This window comes from Cetorhinus maximus, chromosome 13, assembly GCF_964194155.1.
Source record: "Cetorhinus maximus chromosome 13, sCetMax3.hap1.1, whole genome shotgun sequence".
NCBI lineage: Eukaryota > Metazoa > Chordata > Chondrichthyes > Lamniformes > Cetorhinidae > Cetorhinus > Cetorhinus maximus.
In genome coordinates this window covers 66,924,120-66,949,506 of record NC_135891.1, presented here as the reverse complement: position 1 = coordinate 66,949,506, position 25,387 = coordinate 66,924,120, and the positions used below count along the sequence as shown (strand labels likewise).

At 43.6% G+C, this 25,387-nt stretch overlaps 1 long non-coding RNA gene across 1 annotated transcript in view; it reads left to right on the top strand.

Moving 5' to 3' along the window:
* The first annotated feature begins 3,976 nt into the window (after positions 1–3,976).
* Positions 3,977–25,387, top strand: part of LOC144689204 (uncharacterized) — a 33,491-nt gene continuing 12,080 nt past the window's right edge. Inside the window, exon 1 of the long non-coding RNA XR_013578596.1 lies at positions 3,977–4,472. This is a non-coding gene — a long non-coding RNA (uncharacterized LOC144689204). The remainder of the gene's footprint in view (positions 4,473–25,387) is intronic.

Genomic DNA, 25,387 nt, shown 5'->3' with positions numbered 1-25,387 from the left:
CCCTTAAGATTCCCCACACTTAGGGCTGATTCATCTATACAGTCACATGATCTCCATAAAAGTAAGAAATGGTTTAACTTACAATTATTACATTCCTCCCCCTTTTATTTTGTTTTACCTTATTATTTACAAAAAATCTTAACCCATATTATATACAATTATATACAGTCCATGCCATTATAAATTTAGTCTTTGAGGAGGTTTTCGGATTCGTGTAGAGTGACACAACTCAACAACTGGAGGTTCTTCCATTGGATCAACTTGCTGCAGGAACTGCAGCATCAGGGATATCCTTAGACAATGGCTGTTCAGAATTATTTATCTCATCGGTATGTCTATTCTTTGTCGATCTGGCACCTCAGGGTTGAAGTTTTGGCTTCGCTTTCAGGTGGAATAACTGGTTGTTGGAGGGTTTCTCGACTGCTGATATGATCCACAATCCTATTTCCTAACAATCCTGTTTTCCACTTGGACTCGATAAGATAAAGGTCCTGTTTCAGAAAGGATTGTACCAGGGTCCCATCTCGGTCCAGTTGCAAAATTTTGAACAAAAGCTGTCTCTCCCACAACAAACCCTCGACCTTTACTATGAACATCATGATTCATTTTCTGACTATCCTGGTTTCTTTTCACCTTCCCCTCTAGATTAGGGAATACTAGACCCAATCTTGTACAAAGTCAATGCTTCATTAATAATTCTGAAGATGTTAAACCAGGGGTCGCATGAGGAGTTGTGCGACAGCTGAACAGAAATCTTGAAATTTGCTTGTCTAATGTTCCCTCTGTTAGTTTCTTCATGCCTGTTTTAAAGGTTTGCACTGTTCTTTCTGCTAACTCATTGGGTGAGGAATGATAAGGTGCTATTCTGATGTGTTTAATCCCATTTAGATTCACGAATCTTTGGAATTCACTGCTGGTGAAAGCAGTACCATTATCAGACTCAAAAACTTCAGGTAAACCATGAATGCTGAAACTGGCACAGTTTTTCAATGGTTGCAGATGAAGCGGGTGATCTCACTTCAAACACGTCCATCCATTTGGAATGTGTGTCAATAATCACCAGAAACATGGAACCTAGGAATGGACCTACATAGTCTATTTGTAGCCTAACCCAGGGTCGACCAGGCCACGGATGCCGTGAGGCTGAAACGGGCCACGCCTGCTGTTGCTGGAATTGGAGACAGTGTTTCACCATTTTTTCTATATCACTGTCTATACCTGGCTACCAGATATAACTTCATATGAGCATCTTCATTTTCGAAATACCAGGATACGCACTATGAAGTTCTTCCAATAATGGCTCTCTTCCTTGAACAGGGATAATGATTCTTGCTCCCCATAACAAGATACCATCCTGACAACTCAGTTCGGATCTATGTACAAAGAATGGTTTTAATTCTTCAGGGACTTGTGCATTTGACCATTCTCATAATACTTGTTCATAGTCTCCTGCTAAAATTGGATCCCGGTTTATCCAATCCTTTACCTGTCTCGTCCAGCCTGGTGAGGAGTCTAAGAAATTCAACATAAGCATTACCTTTTGAGGTATTGGAACATGCGTAATACTATCTGGCAAAGGGAGATGACTGAGGGGTCTGCATTTGCTATATGCATACCACGATGGTGCATGAAAATGTCCTCATATTCTGACAAAATTAAGGCCCATCTTTGAATTCTAGCAGAGGTTGTCTTATCTTCACTAAACAGCCCTAACAGCGGTTTGTGAGCTGACAGCACGGTGAAGTGTCAGCCGTGCAAATATTGATGGAGCTTTTTTACTTCAAACACGGTAAATAAGCAAAAAAGCAAAATACTGCGGATGCTGGAAATCTGAAGCAAAAACAAAAATTACTGGAAAATCTCAGCAGGTCTGACAACATCTGTGGAGAGAAAGACAGAGTTAATGTTTCGAGTCCATATGACTCTTCTTCAGAACTAAAGAGAAGTAGAAATGTGGTGAGATATATACTGTTTAAGGGGGGATGGGACAGGTGAAGCTGGATAGAAGGCCAGTGATAGGTGGGAGCAAAGGAGAGATTGCAAAAGATGTCATAAACAAAAGGTGGCAGGGGTGTTGATGGTGGTGATACTGGCTAAAGGAGGTGCTAATGGTGACATTAAGAGTAGAAAGCAGGATGAGCAAGTGGCAGTTGGCCCTCATGGGGTTGGGGTGGGGAAAGGGGACAGTGTGGGAGAAAAGATCGAAATAGGCTAAAAGGTAGGGATAAAACAATGAATGGAAAAACATTTTAAAAATAATAATAGAAATAGGTGGGAAAAAATATATATATAAAAATTAAAAGATAAATATTTGAAAAAAGGGATCAAAGAGGGGTGAGGATGGAGGAGAGAGTTCATGATCTGAAGCTGTTGAACTCAATGTTAAGTCCGGAAGGCTATAAAGTGCCTAATTGGAAGATGAGGTGCTGTTCCTCCAGTTTGCGTTGAGCTTCACTGGAACATTGCAGCAGGCCAAGGGCGGACATGTGGGCATGAGAGCAGGGTGGTGTGTTGAAATGGCAAGCGACAGGGAGGTCTGGGTCATGCTTACGGGCAGACCGAAGGCGTTCCACAGTCTGCATTTGGTCTCTCCAATGTAGAGGAGACCACATTGGGAGCAGCGAATGCAGTAGACCAAATTGAGGGAAATGCAAGCAAAGCGCTGCTTCACCTGAAAGGAGTGTTTGGGCCCTTGGACGGTGAGGAGGGGGGAAGAAAAGAGGCAGGTGTTGCACCTTCTGCGATTGCATGGGAAGGTGCCGTGGGGGGGATTGAGGTGTAGGGGCTGATGGACGAGTGGACCAGGGTGTCCCGGAGGCAACGGTCCCTGCGAAATGCCGCCAGGGGGTTGAAGGGAAGATGTGTTTGGTGGTGGCATCATGCTGGAGTTGACGGAAATGGTGGAGAAGTTACCCATTTGAGTGTTGGAAAGTTCCATGATTTTTCCTTCCAATACCTCTTTTGTCTCAATCATCTGATTCCTCAGTTCTCCTGTCTCTCTTTTGTATCTTTTGTTTTCCTCTTGGAACATTGAACACTGTTGGGTTTTTTCTTCCAACTGTTTCTTCAGTTGGTTCAGAGTGACACTGTATTCGTTTAGCTTCTTTTCATGATTTCCCTGTGGAACTAACTCTGACCTGAGGGATCCTTGCTTCCTGTGAAGGTCTTTCGGTTCTTCCACCTCATTCCAAAAGACACCACCATATTCTCTTCTCAACTCAGGATTTCTTCTTGCTCGGACTTGAAATATTTCTGACCAGTTTAGTTTTATTTCTTTCAACCAGTCACAGCCCAGGAGACTAGCTCCTTCTCCTGGTACAACAGTTACTGGCAGCTGACCTGTCTGTTGCCTGTATGATACAGGTACAGAGGCGATGCTTTTCGCCTGTGTGGCTTCTCCTGTGTATGTTTTTAACTGAGCAGCAGTTTTCTCCAAACTTAATGGCTGGGTACCTTCTCTGAGGAATTTAAAGATGTGTTCTCCCACCACTGTGGTTGACTCTCCTGTGTCCACCTCCATGGGCAGAGGCTTTCCATTTACTTGACGTGTAATAGTGATTGGTTCAGTTTTCCTGGCCTTCGGGTTGTGTAGGGAATAAACATCAGCCTCACTAGCTTCTGACCCATCTATATTGTGCACTTCATTTAACTAAACCTGATGTCTGAATGGCTGTCTTGATTTCATTCTGCACTGTTCAATAACATGCCCTTTTTTGTGGCAGTAGTGGCATTCTGCCTCTTTAAATCTGCAGATTTTGGGTACATGAATCCCCCATAACGATAACACTTTAACTTCTGGATTACTGGTGAGCCACTTCCAGTATTTCTTTTTATTTTACGAGCAGTAAGGACCGTGTCCCACTTCGTGGTAGCCTCCCTGATCTTCGCAACACACCTGGTGGCAGGTTCCCGCCCTAGCTGCAAAACGGTGCCGTGTTGCACACTCTACAAAGCCTGTGAGTCCCTCTCAGCACTCTTCATTGCTAGCGCTATCTCCATGGTGCGCTTCAGGTCTATCTCAATTTCTGCAAGTAAATGGCGCTGAATGGCATCATTGTTTATGCCACAAACCAAAGGATCTCGCAATATGACGTTTAAAGTATCACCAAAGTCACAGTGCCCTGTTAGCTGTTTTTACTTCGTGATGTACGTTGAGATTGACTCACCGGGGGTCCTTATTCGAGAGTTAAACTTGAATCTTTGCATGATCACTGAGGGTTTAGGCTGAAAATGTCCTTTCATGAGGTCTACTAGCTCGGTGAAGGATCTGGAATTTGCCGCATTCGGACCCATCTATCTACGGATTAGGTTATAGGTTTTGCTCCCGCAGACACTTAAGAGAATTGCCTTCCGTTTCTCCTCCAACGTTATTTTGTTAGCTACAAAGTAGAAACCTAATCGCCCAATGTATTGACTCCAGTCCTCGATGGATGAATTGTAGGGGTCAACTCTACCAAAGAGAGACATTGCTGGTGAGTATACTTCTTTTCTTAAAATATCAGAATATTCACAGTCATGAGGTGAGGTGCTGCGTTGGCGCGATTTAGCCTCGTCGCCAATTGTAATAAATTTGGAATGCAGGGCTGGTTTCTTGTAAGAAACAGTAAATTTTATTTACAGACTCCTAGTGAGAGTACACGCTTGTTCCCAGACTAAGGCTAAAAAGCTCCGCCCCTAAGATTCCCTGTGCTTAGGGCTGATTCTTCAATACGATCCCTATAACAGTAAGAAATGAATTAACTTACAATTATTACACTAGACTACTGTAATAATGGTCGAAGTGGATGGAGGAAAATTTAACACTGAGACAGAAGCCCTCAGCAGACAAGGAGTTGAAAGGATAAAGGGAATTGAAGGTGCAATAGACCCCTACTAATCTGTCACCCTCCATTAGCTGCTGCATCTAGTAGTCCTGAGGGTAGATGGGAGAAAAATAGGTCATGAACCTAGTTGTTACGTCTCGGGCTGTACATACGTTTTAGCAGATGGGTGGTGGAAGAGCAGGAGGTGACAGACCCTGAGGGATAAAGATTGGCTAGGACACCAGGGAGCATCCCTTTCCTCTTCAAATAGTGCCTTGGGATCTTTTACATCTTTACATCTGATCCAGAAGATGGAATTTCCAACAATGCAATGTTCTCTCTCAGCACTGAAGCGTCAGCCTGGTTTATCCACTCAAGTCTTTGAAGTGGGAGTCAAACCCACGACCTCTGACTCATGATGGCTGTTTGGGTGAATTAGTAAAGATTTCTAGTCCCTATAGAATGGCATTTCAGCAAAGGACAGAGCCGTCAGGGGAGGAAAGAAGGCGAAGAGGATGGCTTTGAGAAGGAACAGATTGTGAACACAGCACATAGGCTGCCCCCATTCACTGCTCCCCGAGGCATGTAATTTCTGTTCAATCATCTTCAAATCTCAGGAACCCTATTGCGTTTGGGATTGCACAGATTGAAGACTAGACACAAACCCACAGAGCGAGAGAGAGAGTGTGTCACTCAAGACAGCACTCCTTAACCTGCAAGAATAAAAGTTAGAAGATTCTTTCAGTTTAAGACCTGCAACTGTTTACATGCCTCTCTTAAAAATAACCCAACCCATTTTGGAAAGGGATTTGTGATCTGTCTCATTCTCTTTGATCTTCAGGACCAGCCCTAACACTTCCCCCATTTCACAACAACAATAACAACAACTTGCATTTCTGCCAAGCCTTTAGCTCAGAAAAACATCACAAGGCAATTCACAGAGGTGTAATCAGAAAAAGTGGCAGCTCTCCCAATTGCCAGCCTCTTTCAGCAGAATCCTGGGGAGACTAGGATTGGGGCTGGTGATAATGGAGAAACTTGAGAGAGGGGCTAGGGGGAAAGACCCATGGACAGAGTCTGAAACTCAGCCCAGCATTCATTTTGATCCCAGCCCTAACAACAACTCTGATCTCAGTAATACACCTAACCCAAACACTAACACAAAAACTTCTTTTAATCTTGACACAAATATTAACAATCCTCTTAAACCACAGACCAACCCTAACACTAAAACTAACCTTAAAACTAATAGTAATGCTAAACCTTGCACTAACTTTATTCCTAACACTAATCCTAAATTTATGACACCAACACACCTTTAGCATTAACAGTAGTGCTAACCCCAGCATTAACACTAACATCCGTAATACTAACACCAACAATAATGTCATCACCCACTCTAACTCCAATACTAACACTAACGTTAATCTACTAACATTAATACTAAAAAAACATCAAAACTAACCTTAAAATTAACATTAAAGCTAACATTAACAGTAAAATTAAACACAGCACTATCAATAGTATTATCACTAACCCCACAACTAATATTAATATAAAGCCATTAAGGTTAGCTATAACACTAAAGCTAACATTAACAAGGGCATTGACATTAGCATTACTAGTAAAAGAAAAGCTTGGATTTATTTAGCGCTTTTCAGAACAACCGGACATCCCAAAGTACTTTACAGATAATGAAGTGTAGTCACCGTTATCATGTAGGAAACGCAGCAGTCAATTTTGCACACAAAAAGCTCCCACAAACAACAAAGTGATAATGACCAAATCACCTGTTTTTTTATGTTGATTGAGGGATAAATATTGACCTGAACAACAAGGATAACTCCTTGCTATTCTTCAAAATAGTATTGCGTGATATTTCCATCCATCCAAACAGGCATATTGGGCCTCAGTTTAACATCTCATCCAAAAGGCAGCACTACAAAGCACAATGCTCCCTCAGCACTGCACTGGAGTGTCCGCCTTGAATTTGTGCTCAAACTCTGGAGTGGGACTTGAATGCAGAACCTTGTGATTCAGAAGTAAAAGGGCTCCCAAATGAGCCACAACTGACACACTTACTAACCTTAACATGAGCTCCAACCAAAGTACTAACACTAATATTAATTTTATCACAAATGCAAACAGTTAGAGGTAATGCTAACACTAACCTTAACACTAATACTATTCCCAACAATAACATTAACCTTAACACTAACAGTAGCACTAACACTGACATTAACAATATCACTAAATATTTATATTAGCACTAATCTTAACATGAATACTAATCTTAGACTAACCCTAACACTACTACTAGAGTACAGCTAACACTACCCTAACCTCAGTACTAACCCTAACAATAATACTGACATTAACAGTGTCACGAACAGCCCCACTAGCTCCAACACTAACACTAATCATCTGACTAGCAGTAACATTAACATGAACAAAAAGCTTGCATTCGCACAAACACTGACATTGCTAGTCAGTTGTGTGTATTGTGAGGAGGTGGTTGTGAAGATTAGTGCCAAGTGGCACACAGCCAACTCCCTCCCTTCCTCCTCCCCTGTCCTGGCTGTGTTCCAGGTGTGTACAGGTGTGTTCCTTTTGCCGCCATTCACCCAGCTTCACCTGTGAGCAGTGGCGGGAATGATTCCAAACACTGAACACAAAGGTGCATAACTCGTAAATGAGGTCACTTGAGGCTCAGGTACTGCATCATTTTATAAAAAGTGATAGGATTATAGAGCGGTACAGCCCCTCGATAGAGCAGTACACTGCTTACTGATAACACAGCCCCTCTATTGAGCAATACACAGACTACAGAAAACACAGCCCCTCTATAGAACAATACACAGATTACAGATAACACAGCCCCTCTATAGAGCACTACACAGACTACAGAGCACAGCCCCTTTATAGAGCAGTACACAGACTACAGATAACACAGCCCCTCTATAGAGCAGTACACAGACTACAGATAACACAGCCCCTCCATAGAGCAATATACGGACTACAAATAACACAGCCTCTCTATAGAGCAATACACAATCTACAGATGACACAGCCCCTGTATAGAGCAGTACACAGACTACAGATAACACAGTCCTTGTATAGAGCAATACACAGACTACAGATAACACAGTCCCTGTATAGAGCAATACACAGACTACAGATAACACAGCCCCTCTATAGACCAGTACATAGACTACAGATAACACAGCCAATCAATTACTCTCAAATTACCCCAATAGCAACAAAACCTGCAGGACGTAAAGCACATCATACCATAAACTATTGCACCCCAAAGAATTAATGTGTTGTTTCTTATGTCAACTCATGCTGTAGGTATAATAATTTTATAATATTGTGAACTCATTCAGTGTAATATTCTGCATTTTTAAAATTTCTGTTACAAACAATTTATATGAATGAAGGGGTTGATTGTTGATCTAGCAGCGTGTGGGAACAGCATCTCATTCCTGAATCACCAGCTCAGAACTCCCTAACTCCACTCCACCACTCCCACTAGACTCCTCAGCTGCTCCACTGGTCAGCAGTAATCCTGGATGGAGGATGGTGGAAGGGAAGCTGTTCACTGGTTGTTAATGCTGTGAAAGGGGCAGCTCGCCGGGTGAAAGGTCAGAGCAAAGTGTCATTCAGTGGTCAGTTCTGAAACATTTAACAGTGTAAATAAACATCGATACAGATACAGTGTCAGCCCAGAGTTTATTGTGTGTGCTGTGTTCAGTTAAAGACAGCCTCACACCAGTCCTGCCTTGGCCCCACAGCATGGCCTGCCAATTAGCACCACTGGAACCAGAGGAGACCATTCAGCCCCTCCAGCCTGTTCTACCATTCAATTAGAAAATTAAATGAGATGAATGACCAGATAATCTGTTTTGGTGATATTGGTTGAGGGTTAAATATTGGCTAGAAAGTATCTACAGTAACATGATGGGAGTGTCACTGGGAAGGGTGGCATTTATTGCCCATCCCTAGTTAACCTTGAGAAGGTGCTGGTGAGTTGTCTTCTTGAACCATTGTAGTCTGTATGGTGATGGTCCTCCCACGGTGTTGTTGGGTTAGGAGTTCCATGACTTTGACCCAGCTACCATGAAGGAATGGCACTTCTAAGGCAAGATAGTGTGTGACTCGGAGGTGATCGTGTTCCTGACGTGGCCTTGCCGCTTCTGTTGAATTCACCACTGACATCCCTTTTGTTTATACCTGAATTGCTTATTTTAGTTTGAAGCTGGGATGATAAAATCGGGGGTGTGGCCTGAAAGTTCCCTCAGAAACAGAGTCTAGAGCGGGAAGAAAATCCCAGAGAGATTTAGAAGGGATTTATCTGGCCGGAACCAACCCAAAATGCAACAAATGAACACAATCCCGCGCTGGGAAATGAATGGAGAGGTGCTCACTGGGTTCAGCTCTCTGAATCCCCAATTAATTTAATCCCCATTAAAAAGATCAAGGCTTCATCGGTTTGACTTTTGACCCGGTAATATTTCTCTCTCTTTCTTAAAAATGAGCCAGCTCCCTGTGTTTCAATGAGTCTGTGATCTATCTCACTCTTTAAATTTGCCAATTTCCCAGTCGTGACAGCCCCAGTTAAATGCAAGGAACAGGAATAGTGTAAGGTAAAGGATAGTACAGCCTTTAAAACTCCCTTTGGCCATCTTGTTCCTGCTGGTTGTAAAGCGCACTCCCTGCTTATTCTCTGTTTTAATACAGGATTCTCCGTTTATCTCAGCAGACTGCTCAGTGTTAAATGTGTTTGGTTTATCTCCATCTCTCCCTGAACTGGCCGGATAGACGGGGGCGAGAGAAAGAGAGATACCAGCTTCCCTAAGATGGGACAGGGAAATCGCATCCCCATTCATTCCGACACTCGAGGTGAGGAGTCACTGATAACAGCTCAGCTCTGTCCTTAACCCCGGCAATAAATCCCGCAGGAGACAGAGCCAGTTCCTGTCAGTAAAAGAGCTCATTTTAAATGGAAACATTTGATCTCTGGGCCCAATCGGCATTGCAAGCCCTTGTTTTTTTTTCACAATCTGGTAATTTGAGATTGTGACAGACCCCAATAAATGCACTTGTGTTGGAGGTGGCAATGTGGGGCTCCTCTGTCACTCTGCTTTAATGTATCACAGGCTCCTACATTCTGCTCTGTTACAGTGGTTGCCATGACCACCGGGTGGCGACGCTCGTTCATGAGAGTCTGGAGGAAGCTCTTGTCAATCCAGAGCTCTGTACACGCGGTGTTGCTGGGTGGAGGAGGAGGGAGCTGCGTTCATGTGTGGAGCTTTCCTGGGTTCAGATCTGAAACTTCACTGGGTTAATGTGTAAAACTCCTCAGGTCGATGTCTGCTTGGAGGAGCCCTGCTGATCCAGTGTCTGTGTAGCTGACACCAGCTCCACCCTGCTCAGCGTCTGTTATTTCCTCTTTTTATTCTTATTATTTTCAATAGTTTTGTGAAGTGTTAGTTTGTGAAAGTTAATCACACAACGCTAAGAGGCACTTTGTCATTCTGATTACATTAGTGGCAAAAGATCTCAGAGGGTCAGGTGCAAAATATGGCAGTGGAGGCTGGGAGTTGTAGTTCACAGACCAGCTGTCAGTCAACATGTCAGACACAACCTTCACGTTGGATAAAAGCAAAAAACTGCGGATGCTGGAAATCCAAAACAAAAATAAAAATACCTGGGAAAAACTCAGCAGGTCTGGCAGCATCTGCGGAGAGGAACACAGTTAACGTTTTGAGTTCGTATGACTCTTCAACAAAACTAAGGAAAAATAGAAAAGAGGTGAAATATAAGCTGGTTTAAGTGGGGGGGGGGGGGGGGGGGGAGGGGGTGGGATAGGTAGAGCTGGATAGAGGGCCAGTGATAGGTGGAGGTAGCCAAAAGATGTCATAGACAAAAGGACAAAGGGGTGTTGAAGGTGGTGATATTATCTAAGGAATGTGCTAATAGGTGACATTAAGGGTAGAAAGCAGGACGAGCAAGGTACAGATAGCCCTAGTGGGGGTGGGGTGAAGGGAAGGGATCGAAATAGGCTAAAAGGTAGAGATAAAGCAATGGATGGAAATACATTTAAAATAATGGAAATAGGTGGGAAAAGAAAAATCTATATAAATTATTGGAAAAAAAGAGGGGGGGAATCGGAAAGGGGGTGGGGATGGGGGAGAGAGTTCATGATCTAAAATTGTTGAACTCAATATTCAGTCCGGAAGGCTGTAAAGTGCCTAGTCGGAAGATGAGGTGTTGTTCATCCAGTTTGCATTGAGCTTCACTGGAACATTGCAGCAGGCCAAGGACGGACATGTGGGCATGAGAGCAGGGGTGGTGTGTTGAAATGGCAAGCGACAGGGATGTCTGGGTCATGCTTGCGGACAGGCCGAAGGTGTTCCGCAAAGTGGTCACCCAGTCTGCGTTTGGTCTCTCCAATGTAGAGGAAACCACATTGGGAGCAACGAATGCAGTAGACTAAATTGAGAGAAGTGCAAGTGAAATGCTGCTTCACTTGAAAGGAGTGTTTGGGCCCTTGGACGGTGAGGAGAGGGGAAGTAAAGGGGCAGGTGTTGCACCTTCTGCGGTTGCATGGGAAGGTGTCATGGGAGGGGGTTGAGGTGTAGGGGGTGATGGAGGAGTGGACCAGGGTGTCCCGGAGGGAACGATCCCTGTGGAATGCCACCAGGGGGGGTGAAGGGAAGATGTGTTTGGTGGTGACATCATGCTGGAGTAGGCGGAAATGGCGGAGGCTGGTGGGGTGATAAGTGAGGACAAGGGGGACCCTATCATGGTTCTGGGAGGGAGAGGAAGGTGTGAGGGCGGATGGGCGGGAGATGGGCCGGACACTGTTGAGGGTCCTGTCAATCACCGTGGGTGGAAAACCTCGGTTAAGGAAGAAGGAAGACATGTCAGAGGGACTGTTTTTGAAAGAGACATCATCAGAACAGATGCGAAGGAACTGAGAGAATAGGATGGAGTCCTTACAGGAAACGGTGTGTGAGGAGCTGTAGTCGAGGTAGCTGTGGAAGTCGGTAGGCTTGTAATGAATATTGGTGGACAGTCTATCACCAGAAATTGAGACAGAGAGGTCAAGGAAGGGAAGGGAAGTGTCAGAGATGGACCATGTGAAAATGATGGAGGGGTGGAAATTGGAAGCAAAATTAATAAATTTTTCCAGGTCCAGACAAGAGCATGAAGCAGCACCGAAGCAATCATCGATGTACCGGAGAAAGAGTTGTGGGAGGGGGCCGGAGTAGGACTGGAACAAGGAATGTTCCACGTACCCCATAAAGAGACACACATAACTGGGGCCCATGCGGGTACCCATTTCCAAACCTTTTATTTGGAGGAAGTGAGAGGAGTTTAAGGAGAAATTATTCAGTGTGAGAACAAGTTCAGCCAGACGGAGGAGAGTAGTGGTGGATGGGGATTGTTCGGGCTTCTGTTCGAGGAAGAAGCGGAGAGCCATCAGACCATCCCGGTGGGGGAGGAGGTGTAGAGGGATTGGACGTCCATGGTGAAGAGGAGGCGGTTGGGGCCAGGGAACTGGGAATTGTTGATATGATGTAGGGTGTCAGAGGAATCACGGATGTAGGTGGGAAGGGACTGGGGGAGAGATAATGGAGTCAAGATAGCAAGAAATGAGTTCTGTGGGGCAGGAATAGGCTGACACGATCGGTCTGCCGGGACAGTCCTGTTTGTGGATTTTGGGTAGGAGGTAGAAGCGGGCTGTCCGAGGTTGGGAGACTATGACGTTGGAAGCTGTGGAAGGAAGATCTCCAGAGGAGATGAGGTCAGTAACAGTCCTGGAAACAATGGCTTGATGTTCAGTGTTGGGGTCATGGTCCAGGGGGAGCTAGGAGGAAGTGTCTGCGAGTTGACGCTCAGCCTCTGCGAGGTAGAGGTCAGTGCGCCAGACAACAACAGCACCACCCTTGTCAGCAGGTTTGATGACAATGTCAGGGTTGGACCTGAGAGAACGGAGTGCAGCAAGTTCAGAGAGAGACAGGTTAGAGTGGGTGAGAGGAGCAGAGAAATTGAGATGACTAATGTCACGCCGACAGTTCTCAATGAAAAGATCAAGAGAAGGTAAGAATCCAGAGGGAGGGGTCCAGGCGGAGTGAGAATATTGGAGGCAGGTAAAAGGATCCGTTGAACGGGGAGAGGACTCCTGCCCAAAGAAGTGAGCATGGAGACGAAGGCAGCTGAAGAAGAGTTCAGCATTGTGCCGAGCCCGAAATTCATTGAGATGAGGGCACAAGGGTATGAAACTAAGTCCTTTGCTGAGCACTGAACGTTCAGCATCAGAGATAGGAAGGTCAGGGGGTATGGTGAATACACAGCCGGGGCTGGGATTGGAAGATGGGATGGGGACAGAGGGATAGGCAGGGGTGGAGGGTCCTGGATGGGCGTTGGTGTCGATGAGTTGTTGGAGCTAGCGTTCCTTTGCACCTGAAAGAAAGAGTCAAAGTTTCTTGTTGAGGCGTCGGATGAGACGAAGAATAAAATGAAACTGGGGGCACGCGCAGCTTAGAAATAGGGTGCAGCGGTTCTGCTGGAGGGAGAGGTCGAGTGTGTTCATATGGCGGCGCATGGCACTGAGTGTGGATCTCAGAATGCACATTGGATACGTTCCTGCATGTGAAATAAAAGCAGCTAACTACATCATGGGCACTTGGGGCTGTCCAAGTGATGGGAATGTTTACCTCTTCCATTTCTGCTTCTGGTCCTCTTACCTTATTCTCTCCTTCAGTCCTCCCAGGCAACCTTAAACTGCTCAAGAGAGAGGGAGGGTAGAGAGAAGGAGGAACGAGAGGGAGGGAGGGAGAGAGGGGGGAGGAAGAGAGATAGTGAAGGAGAGAGAGGGAAAGATAGGAGAGAAATAGAGTGTTGGATTCTGGTCACTAGTTTAGTTGAACTAATGGATCCGGGTTGCACGCTTGTTTCAGGATGACCAAGTTGGTACCATAGACATAGCAGTTCAGCAGACAGTTCTTATGTAGAACACATTCTATTTATTTACAATCCAACTCAGCAACTACACTTGTGTGTTTACAACTGAAACCCTGTCTCTACATTACAGACTGTTATCCTAGACTACTCACTACTCACTACAGAGTACTTATTACTGACTACTAAGGAAGCCTGCACTACTCTGTCTTTGGATAATAAGATCATGTGATCTTCCATTATAACATTCTTCTTAAAGGTATATTACACATCAGTTTACTACATTCTTCCCCGTTTACTCAGAAATATATTTTACAGTTACAATTACAATTACACAGGTAAATAATTTACAAATTCAGTCTTTCTGGGGGTTTCCTTACGTGTGTAGAATGTCTCAGCTCTACAGCTTCAGATGTTCCGTCAGGAACCTGCTTTTCTGGTGTTTTCCAAACAGAAGTTGATGCAGTCGTGAACACTGGGAGATTCATCTCCTGATACTTTGTTTCTCTCCTCATATGATCTATATGTCTCCGTATGACTCGGTCTTCCACTTTCAAGTGGTAAGAAAGAGGTCCAGTGACTGCACTTAATTCACCTGATAACCACTTAGGTCCTTCAGCAAGATTTTTCACATATGCCTTCTCTTCTATGCTAAACTTTCTGTCATGACTATGCCAATCATGCACAACTTTCTGGCTTCCCTGACTCCTTTCCATCTTCCCCCATAAATTCGGCATTATTAAGATCAATCTTGTCCTGAGACGGCGTTTCATCAATAATTCTGCAGGTGTGACACCTGTTGTCATGTGAGGGGTGGTCCTATAATGGAAAAGAAAACATGCTAACTTGGTGCTATGGAGTCTCTGGTTAATTTCTTCATACAATTTTTGAGTGTTTGAACCACTCGCTCGGCCAGTCCATTCGAAGGAGGGTGGTACGGTGAAGTTTTTACATGAGTAATACCGTTGAGACTGATAAACTATTGAAACTCAGCACTCGTAAATACCATGCCATTGTCTGATACGACCACTTTTGAAAGTCCATTGATGGCGAAACTTTGTCGTAGCTTGTCAATTGTAGTAGAAGATGTTGGTGAATTTACTTCATATACGTCCATCCATTGTGAGTGAGCATTAACAATAATGAGAAACATTGTTCCCCTAAAAGGTCCCACATAGTCAATGTGTAATCGCACCCGTGGCCTTCCTGGCCACTCCCATGAGTGTAACAGAGCAGTTGGAGGTAACTTTTGCACTGGCTGACACTGCATACAACTTCTCACTAAGCTCACTATTTTTCCATCATTCCAGGCCACCATAGATAGCTGTGTGCTGTGGTCTTCATTCAGGGAATATCTGGATGTGCACTATGTAATTCAGTTAACAAAGGCTTTCATCCTTTTAGAGGAACAATCATTCCAGCTCTCCACAGTAAGATGCCATCCTGGCTGGTTACCTCATATCTTCTGTGAAAATATGGTTTCATTTCATCAGATTTCTGTTTTTGTGACCAACCGTGAAGAACTTGTTCTTGCACTTTGGATAAGACTGGGTCTCGACTTATCCAATCTCTGATCTGCCTCACACATACTGGTGATGAATCTAAGTTCAATAATAAAATGAGTTCTTGAGGAACTGGGACACCCTCATCGTTTTCTTTCAAAGGCAAACAACTAAGTGCATCAGCGTTTGCAATCTGATTTCCAGGCCTGTGGATGGAAGTATACTCATACACTGCCTGGATCAATGCCCCTCTCTCTATTTTTGCTGAGGCTAAGGGTGGTATAGCCTTGTCTTCGCTGAACAATCCTAATAATGGCTTATGGTCTGAAACGATAGTAAAATGATGACCGTGTACATGCTGGTGAAATTTCTTGACACCAAAGATGATGGACAAGCCTTCCTTTTCTATCTGTGAGTACCCCTTTTCCGCTGTGTTGAGCTTTCTTGATACATATCCAATAGGTTGTTCTGAGCCATCGTCTGTTCGATGGGAGAATACTGCTCCCACTCCATAAGGAGATGTGTCACATGTCAGAGCTAACTCTTTCCTTTGGTCAAAATGTACTAATAGGGTGGATGAGTGCAACTGTTGTTTCATTTTTGTGAAAGCTTCTTTCTGTGGTGTTTGCCAAGGCCAACATTGGTTTTTCTTGAGTAGGTAATATAAGGTGCCAGTTCTGTCGATAAATTAGGCAAAAAGCGTCCATAGTAATTGATCATCCCCAAGAATGATTTGAGCTCGGAGGTGTTCCTTGGTCCTGGCACCTCTCTAATGGCTCTCACTTTTTCTTTAACTGGGTTGAGGCCCTGTGAATCTACCTTGTGACCTAAATAGGCTACCTCTTTCGCTTGGAACATGCACTTTTCTTTTTTTAAACACACCTGTGAAAAATGTTTCAAAACTTTTTTCAGCTTTGCCAAATGCTCCTTTTCAGTGAGTCCCTGTCACCAGAACGTCATTCATATAAACTACAACGTGAGGCAATCCCTGCAGTAAATTTTCTCTTTCCTCTGGAATATGGCGCATGCAGAGGATACACCAAAAGGCAAATGGGTATATTGGTACAACCCTTTGTGTGTATTAATTGGAATAACTTCTGGGAGGCCTTCTCTAACTCCAATTGTTGATAAGCATGGCTCATATCAAGCTTCGTGTAGGCAGTCCCACCTGCTAACTTAGCATACAGGTCTTCAATTTTTGGTATAGGATGTCTGTCCAACTTAGCCATTTTATTGACAGTCAATTTGTAGTCTCCACAAATTTGAACACTCTGGTCAGGCTTAAGTACGGGGGCTATTGGTGCTGCCCATTCTGAGAACTGCACAGGTCGTATCACTCCCAGTTTCTCTAATCTATCCCATTCGGTGTCTACCTTTTTCCCCGCATTGCATAAGGTACTGGTCTTGCCTTCATAAATCGGGGGGTAGCATCTGTGTCCACATGAATTTTTGCTTGTAGCCCTTGGATCTTCCTGAGTTCATCTTGGAAAACAGGCGTATTTTTGTAATAGCTCAGGTAGCCCACTGGCTCTCAGTCGGAAGATCTCAGTCCAATCCAATTTAATTTCTTTCAGTCAGTTTGGTCCAAGGAGACTTGGCCCCTCACCTGCTGCCACCATCGAGGGTAATTTCACTGATTGACTTCCGTACTGTACAGTAACCCTGCTTATGCCTTTGGTTTTGATGTCATCTTCCATGTAAGTTTTCAATTTGGCATTCATTCCTTCCAAATTTAATTTACATTCCCCATGGTTCAGGTATTTAAAAGTATGCTCACCTATTGCTGTAGTGGAAGCTCCTGTATCCACCTTCATTCTGATAGGCCTATTATTCACCCTCACTGTTACATAGACAGATTCTGTTCTTCCAACCTTTAAATTATACAATGAATAAATATCTGAATCTGCTACTTCAGGCTCTTCTTTGTTATGAATCTCAATGGGTTTTTTTCTTTTGATTGAAAGTCTGCCTGATTCTATCCTTGCAATGCCTCATAAGGTCTCAGTTTCAATGACAGTGCAAACATTTGATTTTTTAAAACATTGTTTCATTACAAGGGTGGTTGCTTCCACCTCTGTTACCATTATCCCATGTTTTTACTGCTAAATCATTTCTTTTTATTTGTCTGCAAGTGGTGGCTACTTCCTGCTTCTCATCAGAGCTGTATATTTTCGTGTCCTTTTTCGTTGGGGCTTCCTGCCCAATATGGAGGACGGCGCCATTTTGCGCTCCCTTTTGAGTCCCTCACTGCACCATCCATAGCCAGTGTTATTTCTTGCGCCTTCTGAAAATCCAAATTTGTTTCAGACAGTAATCTCTTCTGAATTGAAACTTCATTTGTACCGCACACCAAATGATCTCTAAGCATTTAATTTATAGATGTACCAAACTCGCAATATTCTGTTAACTGTTTCAGACTTGCTACATAACAAGCAAATGTCTCCTTCGGAGCTCTATTTTTTAAGTTAAATTTGAACCCTTGCATCATTACCGAGGGCTTGGGCTGGTAATGATTCTTCACCAAGTTCACTAAATCATCAAAACTTTTCGAATCCAGGGCACTGGGTGCCATTAAACTTCGGATCAAATCCATAAGTCTTACTCCCACACGTGGATAGGAGGATTGCATGCCTCTTCTCCTCCCCCACTTGGAAAAAGAACGTGAAGCGTTCAACATAATGAGACCAATTGTCCACTGTTGGGTCGAAAGGATTAACTCTTCCAAACTGGGCATGCTTCGAGGGGACTGCTTCAACGATTAGGACGGAAATTCAACTTACAATTACCTTGCGAGGTACGGCCTGATTTCGGATCACTTGATTTCCTTCCTTGCCTTTTTTTGCTTTTTTCACCTCGTCACTAGTTTGTTGGATCCTGGTCACTAGTTTAGACGGACTAATGGTTTGTTTCGGGATGACCGAGTTGGTACCATAGACATAGCCATTCAGCAGACAGTTCTTTGGGAGAACGCATTCTATTTATTTACAAATTAACTCAGCAGCTACACTTGTGTGCTTACAACTCAAAACCTGTCTCTACATCACAGACTCTTACCCTAGACTACTCACTACAGACTACTGACAACAGACTACTTAGGTAGCTTGCGCTACTCTGTCATTGGATAATAAGGTCATGTGATCTATTGTAACATTCTTTTTAAAGGTATATTACACATCAGATTACCACAGAAAGGCAGGGGTAGAAGAGGGGGGAGAGAGAGAGAGAGAGAGGGAGGGTCAGGGATAGATGGTGAGAGTGGGCTCGAGCAAAGGATTGGAGGCAGGCAATAGTGATGATGGAAGCTCTTGTTTATACCCATTAGTCTTAATAGAGTGTTTTTGCTATTGCTTGGGATGCTGAGATAGCCACACTTCCATTATGTTCCATTACTAACAGTGAAGGAGACCAAGAGCAGGGAATTGGCGGCACAGTGTTACAGGTATCAGATTGTGACCCTCAGCTGAGACAACAACACACTAAAGGCCCATGGACAAGTTCTCTACTGACAAGGGTGATAGCAGGATTGAACCATTTCACTTATGAAGACAGATTTGAGAAATTAGAGCCATTTGCTGAGACAGGGAAGAATCAGCACAACTCTGACAAAGGCCTTCAATATAATGGAAGGTTACAACATGGTAAATAGTGCTCTGCTGTTTTCATTGGTTGGTGAGATAGTAACAGTAAGGTTCAAATTTAAGGAGGTGGAAGTTATTGGCGTTGGTGGTGTAGAGGATATGGGGCGGAATTTTACATCTCCGGCACGGTGGGGGCGGGGCTGTAAAATGCGGCAAGCTGTTCAAAAGTCTATTGACCTTGGCGGGTCTGTAAAATCCCACCCCATGGAGTCAGAAGCTAAGCATAGGGTCAAATAGAATTGTCAATGTTGCAAACTGACTCATCAGACATAGAAAGTGGTTGGAATTTAGAATATTCTGTGTTTCTGACTATTGTGGAAGTAAGGAGGTTAGTTAGTTGCTTGAAAAAGATGAAGGATGTAGTTAGCGAGTGATGAAGATGGGATCAGACTAGTGGACTCTGTAGATAAAACACCAATGCAGCTTTACACAAATGCAGAATATTGCAGGTACTGGAAATCTGAAATGAAAACAGAGAATGCTGGAAATACTCAGCAGGTCTGGCAGCGCCTGTGGAGAGAGAAACAAAGTTAACGTTTCAGATCTGTGACCTTTCATCTGAACTAGAAAATGTCAGCAAGTACAGAGGCAGGGAAAGGCAAGGAGAGAGGAAAATAATAAAGGGAAACCCTGTGACAGGGCGGACAGGATGGAGAGATTAAATGACAAACAGATGATGGTGAGTTGCAAAAGGGGATAGTAGTGGGACAATTAAAGAAACAATGGATATATCTCGAGGTGGTGTTAATGGGAAAACGCAGAATCAACCAACAGCTGCCATCCAAAGATAAACGAACAAAAAATGAAAGTAGAGATTATAATTTGAAATTGTTGAACTCAGTGTTGCGTTCAGAAGGCTGCTTAATTGAAAGGTGAGGTGTGTTTCTCAAGTTTAGGTTGAAATTCATTGGAACAGTGTGGGAGGCCAAGGACAGAGGTCAGAGTGGGAGTGAGGCAGAGAATTAATGTGACTTATCAGAAAAAGTGTAAGTCACTCCTAGGTGTCTGGTATTCTATATATAAAGCACCCAACACTCTCCATTAGATTCCCAACCTGTAACTCACTCATGAGTATCTGTTATTCTATATATAAATCACTCGAACCCCTCGATTAGATTCCAGCCTGTAACTCATTCTCGGGTATGTATTATTTTATGTATAAACTATTTGATTTGATTCCAGCCTATATCTCAATTTTTTGGATATAAATTATCCAAAACCATTGATTAGATTCCAGCTTTTAACTCACTCCCGAGAATACAATGGGTTCATTATTTGGAGGGGGAGGGTGGGGTGATTTTTCAGTGTCTATTTTCTAAACCAACAAAGATTTAAGGAAGCTGCTTTGTACCTTTGCAATGACCTTGTGTGAAAGCAGTGAATTATGAGTTCATGTTATAACACCAACATTAGAAATAGAAGTTGCATCAGATCCCACTCTACAAGCGAGATGGCAGAGTTGAATGCATTCTGCTGACAAGTGTACTCCATTAGTCTCCATGAACTATTGCCTCAATGTCACATTTTAAAACTACTGTACTTAATTTATTTTGACAAAGACAAACCTTTTGCTCACAGAATCAACACAGATAGCAAACTCTTCAGCAGTGAAATAAAGTTTGAATAGAAATGTTTTCCCCTGAATGGGGAAGAATTAGGAACACAGGAAGTTTGAGAGTGTGGCAAATAAAATTACATTTTTATAGCGCCTTTTACATCCCCAGGGTGTCATAAAGCTCTTTACAGCCAATGAAGTGCATTTTGAAATGTAATCACTGTTGTAAAGCCGGAAACACAGCAGCTAATTTGCACACAGCAAGATCCCATGGACAACGATGAGATAAATGACAAGATAACCTGGATTTGGAAATGTTGATCGAGGAATAAATATTGGACAGGGCATTAGGGAGAACTCTCCTGCACTTCATTGAATTGTGCCATGGGAAGCTTTTATGTTTCAAGAAGACAGGAGCTGTGTTTAACATCTTGTTTAATATCTTGTCTGAAAACTGAAGTATCCTTGCTGTTGCACTCATGTCAGCCTGGATTATTTGTTTGAATCTTTGGTGTGCGCTTTGATCCAGTTACTTTATGACTCAGTAATGAGATTACAACCACTTGGCCATGCTGACATTAGAGGTGAAAAGTCCCTTTGCCCAACAAATCCACCTTTTTTCAAGCGATGTCAACCCTTCCCTTCCTTCTTACCATCTCCTCAACCTTCTTTCCCAAAAATATATTCAGCTGTCTGGTGAAACCATTCTGCTGGTTACTTCCAAGATCTTACCAACAAAAGCCCTAGTGTACAGAACAGTTGTCATTCCCACACTCTTGTACTGCAGTGAAATCTGGACTGTATATCAGTGACATACAGGAGTGCCAGAGAAATTCCATCTACAGTGCCTCCGCTGCATCCTCCAGATCCAATGGGAGGACTGTTGAAGAAACCCTAGTGTCCTTCTTAAAACTATTTTCACAAGCATTTAAGGAAAACTCCTGCAAAATCAATTTCAATGGACTGGACACAATATCCAGACGGTTGAAAACAGTCTCTCCACCAGATCCCGCTCTCTCAACTCTCACATGGCCAGTATTCCAGGGGAGGACAAAGAAAATGCTTCAAAAACACTCTGAAGCTCTCCCTGAAGCAGGGCAGGATTGACCTTAATGACTGGGAGCAGCTTGCTACCAATTGTTCAAAATGATGACAACTTGTCCATCAAGCTGCATCACGCTTTGTGTCACAACATTTTAATGATGAGCAGAGCGGCGGCAGAGGAAGAAAGAAAAGGAAGCAAATCCTGCACTCCGGTTCCCACTATCTCGTGAAACGTCCTGCCCCATGTGCCCAAAGATCTGTGGGTCGAGAATTGACCCGTTCAGTCACATGAAGACCCATGGCAGAAACTCTCGACCCTGAGTGGACGTCACCCTCGAATCGTGGGACAGCCGATGACAAAGACTGGTAACTTATTTTCTATCAAATTTTGTGAAATAGTTCGCCACACCTAATATCTTCCACTTTGGATTGGCATCCATTTTTTATGATTACACCTCTGTGAAGCACTTTGGGTGTTTTCTTTGTTAGTTCACAGAATCACAGAATTGTTAAGGTGCAGAAGGAGGCCATTTGGCCCAGTCTAAATGAGCATTATGACCCAGTGTCATTCTCCTGCCTTCTCCCTGTAAACCCTGCACATTATTTAAATAGAAACAATCATCCAATGCCCTCTTGAATGCCTTGATTGAACCTACCTCCACTGCACTTCCAGGCAGTGCATTTCAGACACAAACCACTCACTGTGTGAAGAAGTTTTTTCTCACATTGCATTTGCTTCTTTTGCAAATGACTTTAAATCTGTGCCCTCTCGTTCTCGATCCTCTTATGAGAGGGAACAGTTTCTCCCTATCTACTCTATGCCCTTATTAATAAAGCTTGGATACTGTATGCATTATTAACTGCTCTCTCCACCTGTCCTGCCACCTTTAAAGACTTATGCACATATACACCCAGGCCCCTCTGCTCCTGCACACCCTTTAGAGTTGAATCCCTTATTTTATATTGTCTCTCCATGTTCTTCCTACCAAAATGAATCACCTCACACTTCTCCACATTGAACTTCATCTGCCACCTATCTTCCCACTCCACCAACTTGTCCATGTCCTTTTGAAGTTCTATACTGTCCTCCTCACAGTTTACAATACTTCCAAGTTTTGTATCATCCACAAACTTTGAAATTGTGCCCCGCACACCAAGATCTAGATCATTAATATATACCAGGAATAGCAAAGGTCCTAATACCGAACCCCGGAGAACTCCACTACAAACCTTCCTCCAACCTGAAAAAAATATCCATTGACCATTACTCACTGTTTCCTATTACTCAACCAATTGTGTATCCATGTTGCTACAGTCCCTTTTATTTCATGAGCTACAACTTTTCTCACAAGTCTGTTGTGCAGTACTGTATTGAATGCCTTTTGGAAATCTATGTACACCACATCAACAGCATTACCCTTATCAATCCTCTGCTTCCTCTTCAAAAAACTCCAGCAAGTTAGTTAAAGACGATTTTCCCTTAAGAATTCCATGCTGGCTCTTCTGAATTAGCGCACAGTTTTCCATGTGACTATTAATTCTATCCCGAGTAATTGTTTCTAGAAGCTTAATGGAGGAGAGGGAGAGGTTTAGGGAAGGAATTCCAAGGTTAGAGCCCAGGTCAGTGAAGGCACAGCCACCAATGGTGAAATGATAAAAATTGGGGATGCTCAGGGAGCCAGAATTAAAGGAAAACGGATATCGGAGGATGTGGGACTGGAGGAGATAGGGAGGGGTCATTTAAAGAAGATAGTTCCAAACTTCTCTCACCCTTTGTGTCCACAAGTGTTTCTTAATTTCACTCTCGAAAGGGTTTCAGACTGTTGTTAGATTTTTAAACTATGGTCCTGGTCCTAGACTCCACAACCAGCAAGAGACCTTTCTCTCTATCTACCCTATCAGTTTCCATTGTTGTCCTGAAAATTTTGATCAAATCGTCCCCAATCCTTCGAAATTCCAGGGAGCACAACACTCGTTTGTGTTTGCATAGCTGTGTCTCTGTCACATTTAAAGTACTAACATTACCTTACTGAGGAGTCAACTCTTTCATAAATGTCTCAATGCTGTGCTCACGTAAAATGGCCACCATGAACAAACCTAAAATGGCTGACTGACATTTGTAAATTTTTTACAGATTCTCAGAGATAGAGAGGGAGAGAGAGAGACTAAGAGAAGACACAAACTGAACAGTTGTTGTTTAATTCACCATAGACTCCTAATTCTGAATTTTAAACTGATATCCTCTACTATCTGAACTATCTTCAATATGAAAAAATGAACCTGGTTTAACCTTCTCAGCTATCCACCTTCCATCTTGGTAGAAGAGAGAAGGATTTCCTTAAATAGTCATACATACAGGAAGTAATTTGGGGAATTGGGTGTGCACAGGGAAAAGGACAGCCTATAAATAGATGCGCCAGTGCCTCTGGTAATGGACAGATTATGAGCTGGTGCTTGGAATGGGAATGGAAATGGAAATGGGAATGGGCTACTCCACTGGCAGGATAGTCTGCACTCCTAGTGTTATCTGAATTTTCTTCCAGAGCACTCCCGGGCCAGGGGGGGGTCTTCTACGCTTTGTCAGATTTCCATTCTTCCCTTCTGCTCTTTTGCTGGGACCATTCACACATCCTCTGAATCTTAGAAAAAAGCATTATCTCTTTATGTCACTCATTCATTGACTTCTTTTGTCTTTTTTTCCACTTAATTTCATATAGACTCAGAATGGTTACAGCAAGAGGAGGCCATTCAGCCCATCATGTCTCTGCAATTCACCCAGTGCCACTCCCCTACTTCTCCCCATAGCCCTACACATTATTCCTCTTGTCTTAATCATCCCTTGCTCTCCACTTGATCATAGGTTTCCTTCCTTCCTCCCTCCCTCACCATGGGCAGAATCTTGCCCTTGGATGGCGGGCGGGCCCCACCGGCTTGTCAGCGGGCGGGCAGCTGACCCCCGCCACTGAAACAGGGCCTGCTGCCATTTTAAGTGGGCGGGCCAATTAAGGCCTGTCCAGCGGCATCCCGGACAGGAAGAGGGGGGAGGGATTCCCCAGCTGTCAAAGTGCGCTCTTTCACGCATGCGCGCGAAAGAACGCACTTCTCCCGGAGGCAAAGTCCTGTCTCAGGGAGAATAGTGACATTGGAAAAAACTTTAAAAATAGAAACAATAAAAAATTATTAACATGTCCCCCTCATGTGACAATGTCACACGAGATGGGGCATGTTAAAAAAGAACACATAAACTTTATTATTTTCGTTCAAAACGGACATGAAACTTCATCCCACCGGTGGATGAAGTTTAATGAATAATCAGAAGCCTTAAGGTTGACCGGGCAGGTCTTTAAGTACTTTAACTAGCCTGTCAATGGCCCCAATTGGCCATTGACAGGTCGGCGGGTGGACAGCTGATTTCGCTATCTGCCCGCCTTCCTAAAAATTTAAATGGCCCAGGATGGCGTCGGGGGTTCCTCCTGTCGTCATCCCGTGTCATTTTCCCCTCGGCGACCGGGCCCCGCCCCCAAATCGCTGAGGGGAAAATCCTGGCCCATGTGTCTGTTCATCCTTGTAGGCAGTTCAACAACAACCTGCTTTTACATTGATTCTTTAACAGAGCAAATCATTTCCAGGCACCTCACAGGAGCATTATCAAACAAAAGTTAACACTGAGTCACATAAGGGGATATTTGAACAGGTGACCAAAGGCTTGGTCAAAGAGGTAGGTTTTATGGAGTGTCTTACAGAGAGGAAGACATGTGGAGAAGTTTAGGGAGGGAATTCCAGAGCTTGAAGCCATGGTATTTGAAGGCATAGCCACCAATGATGGAATAAAGCAAGTCAAGGGTGCTCAAGAGGCCACAGTTAGAGGGCAGAAAT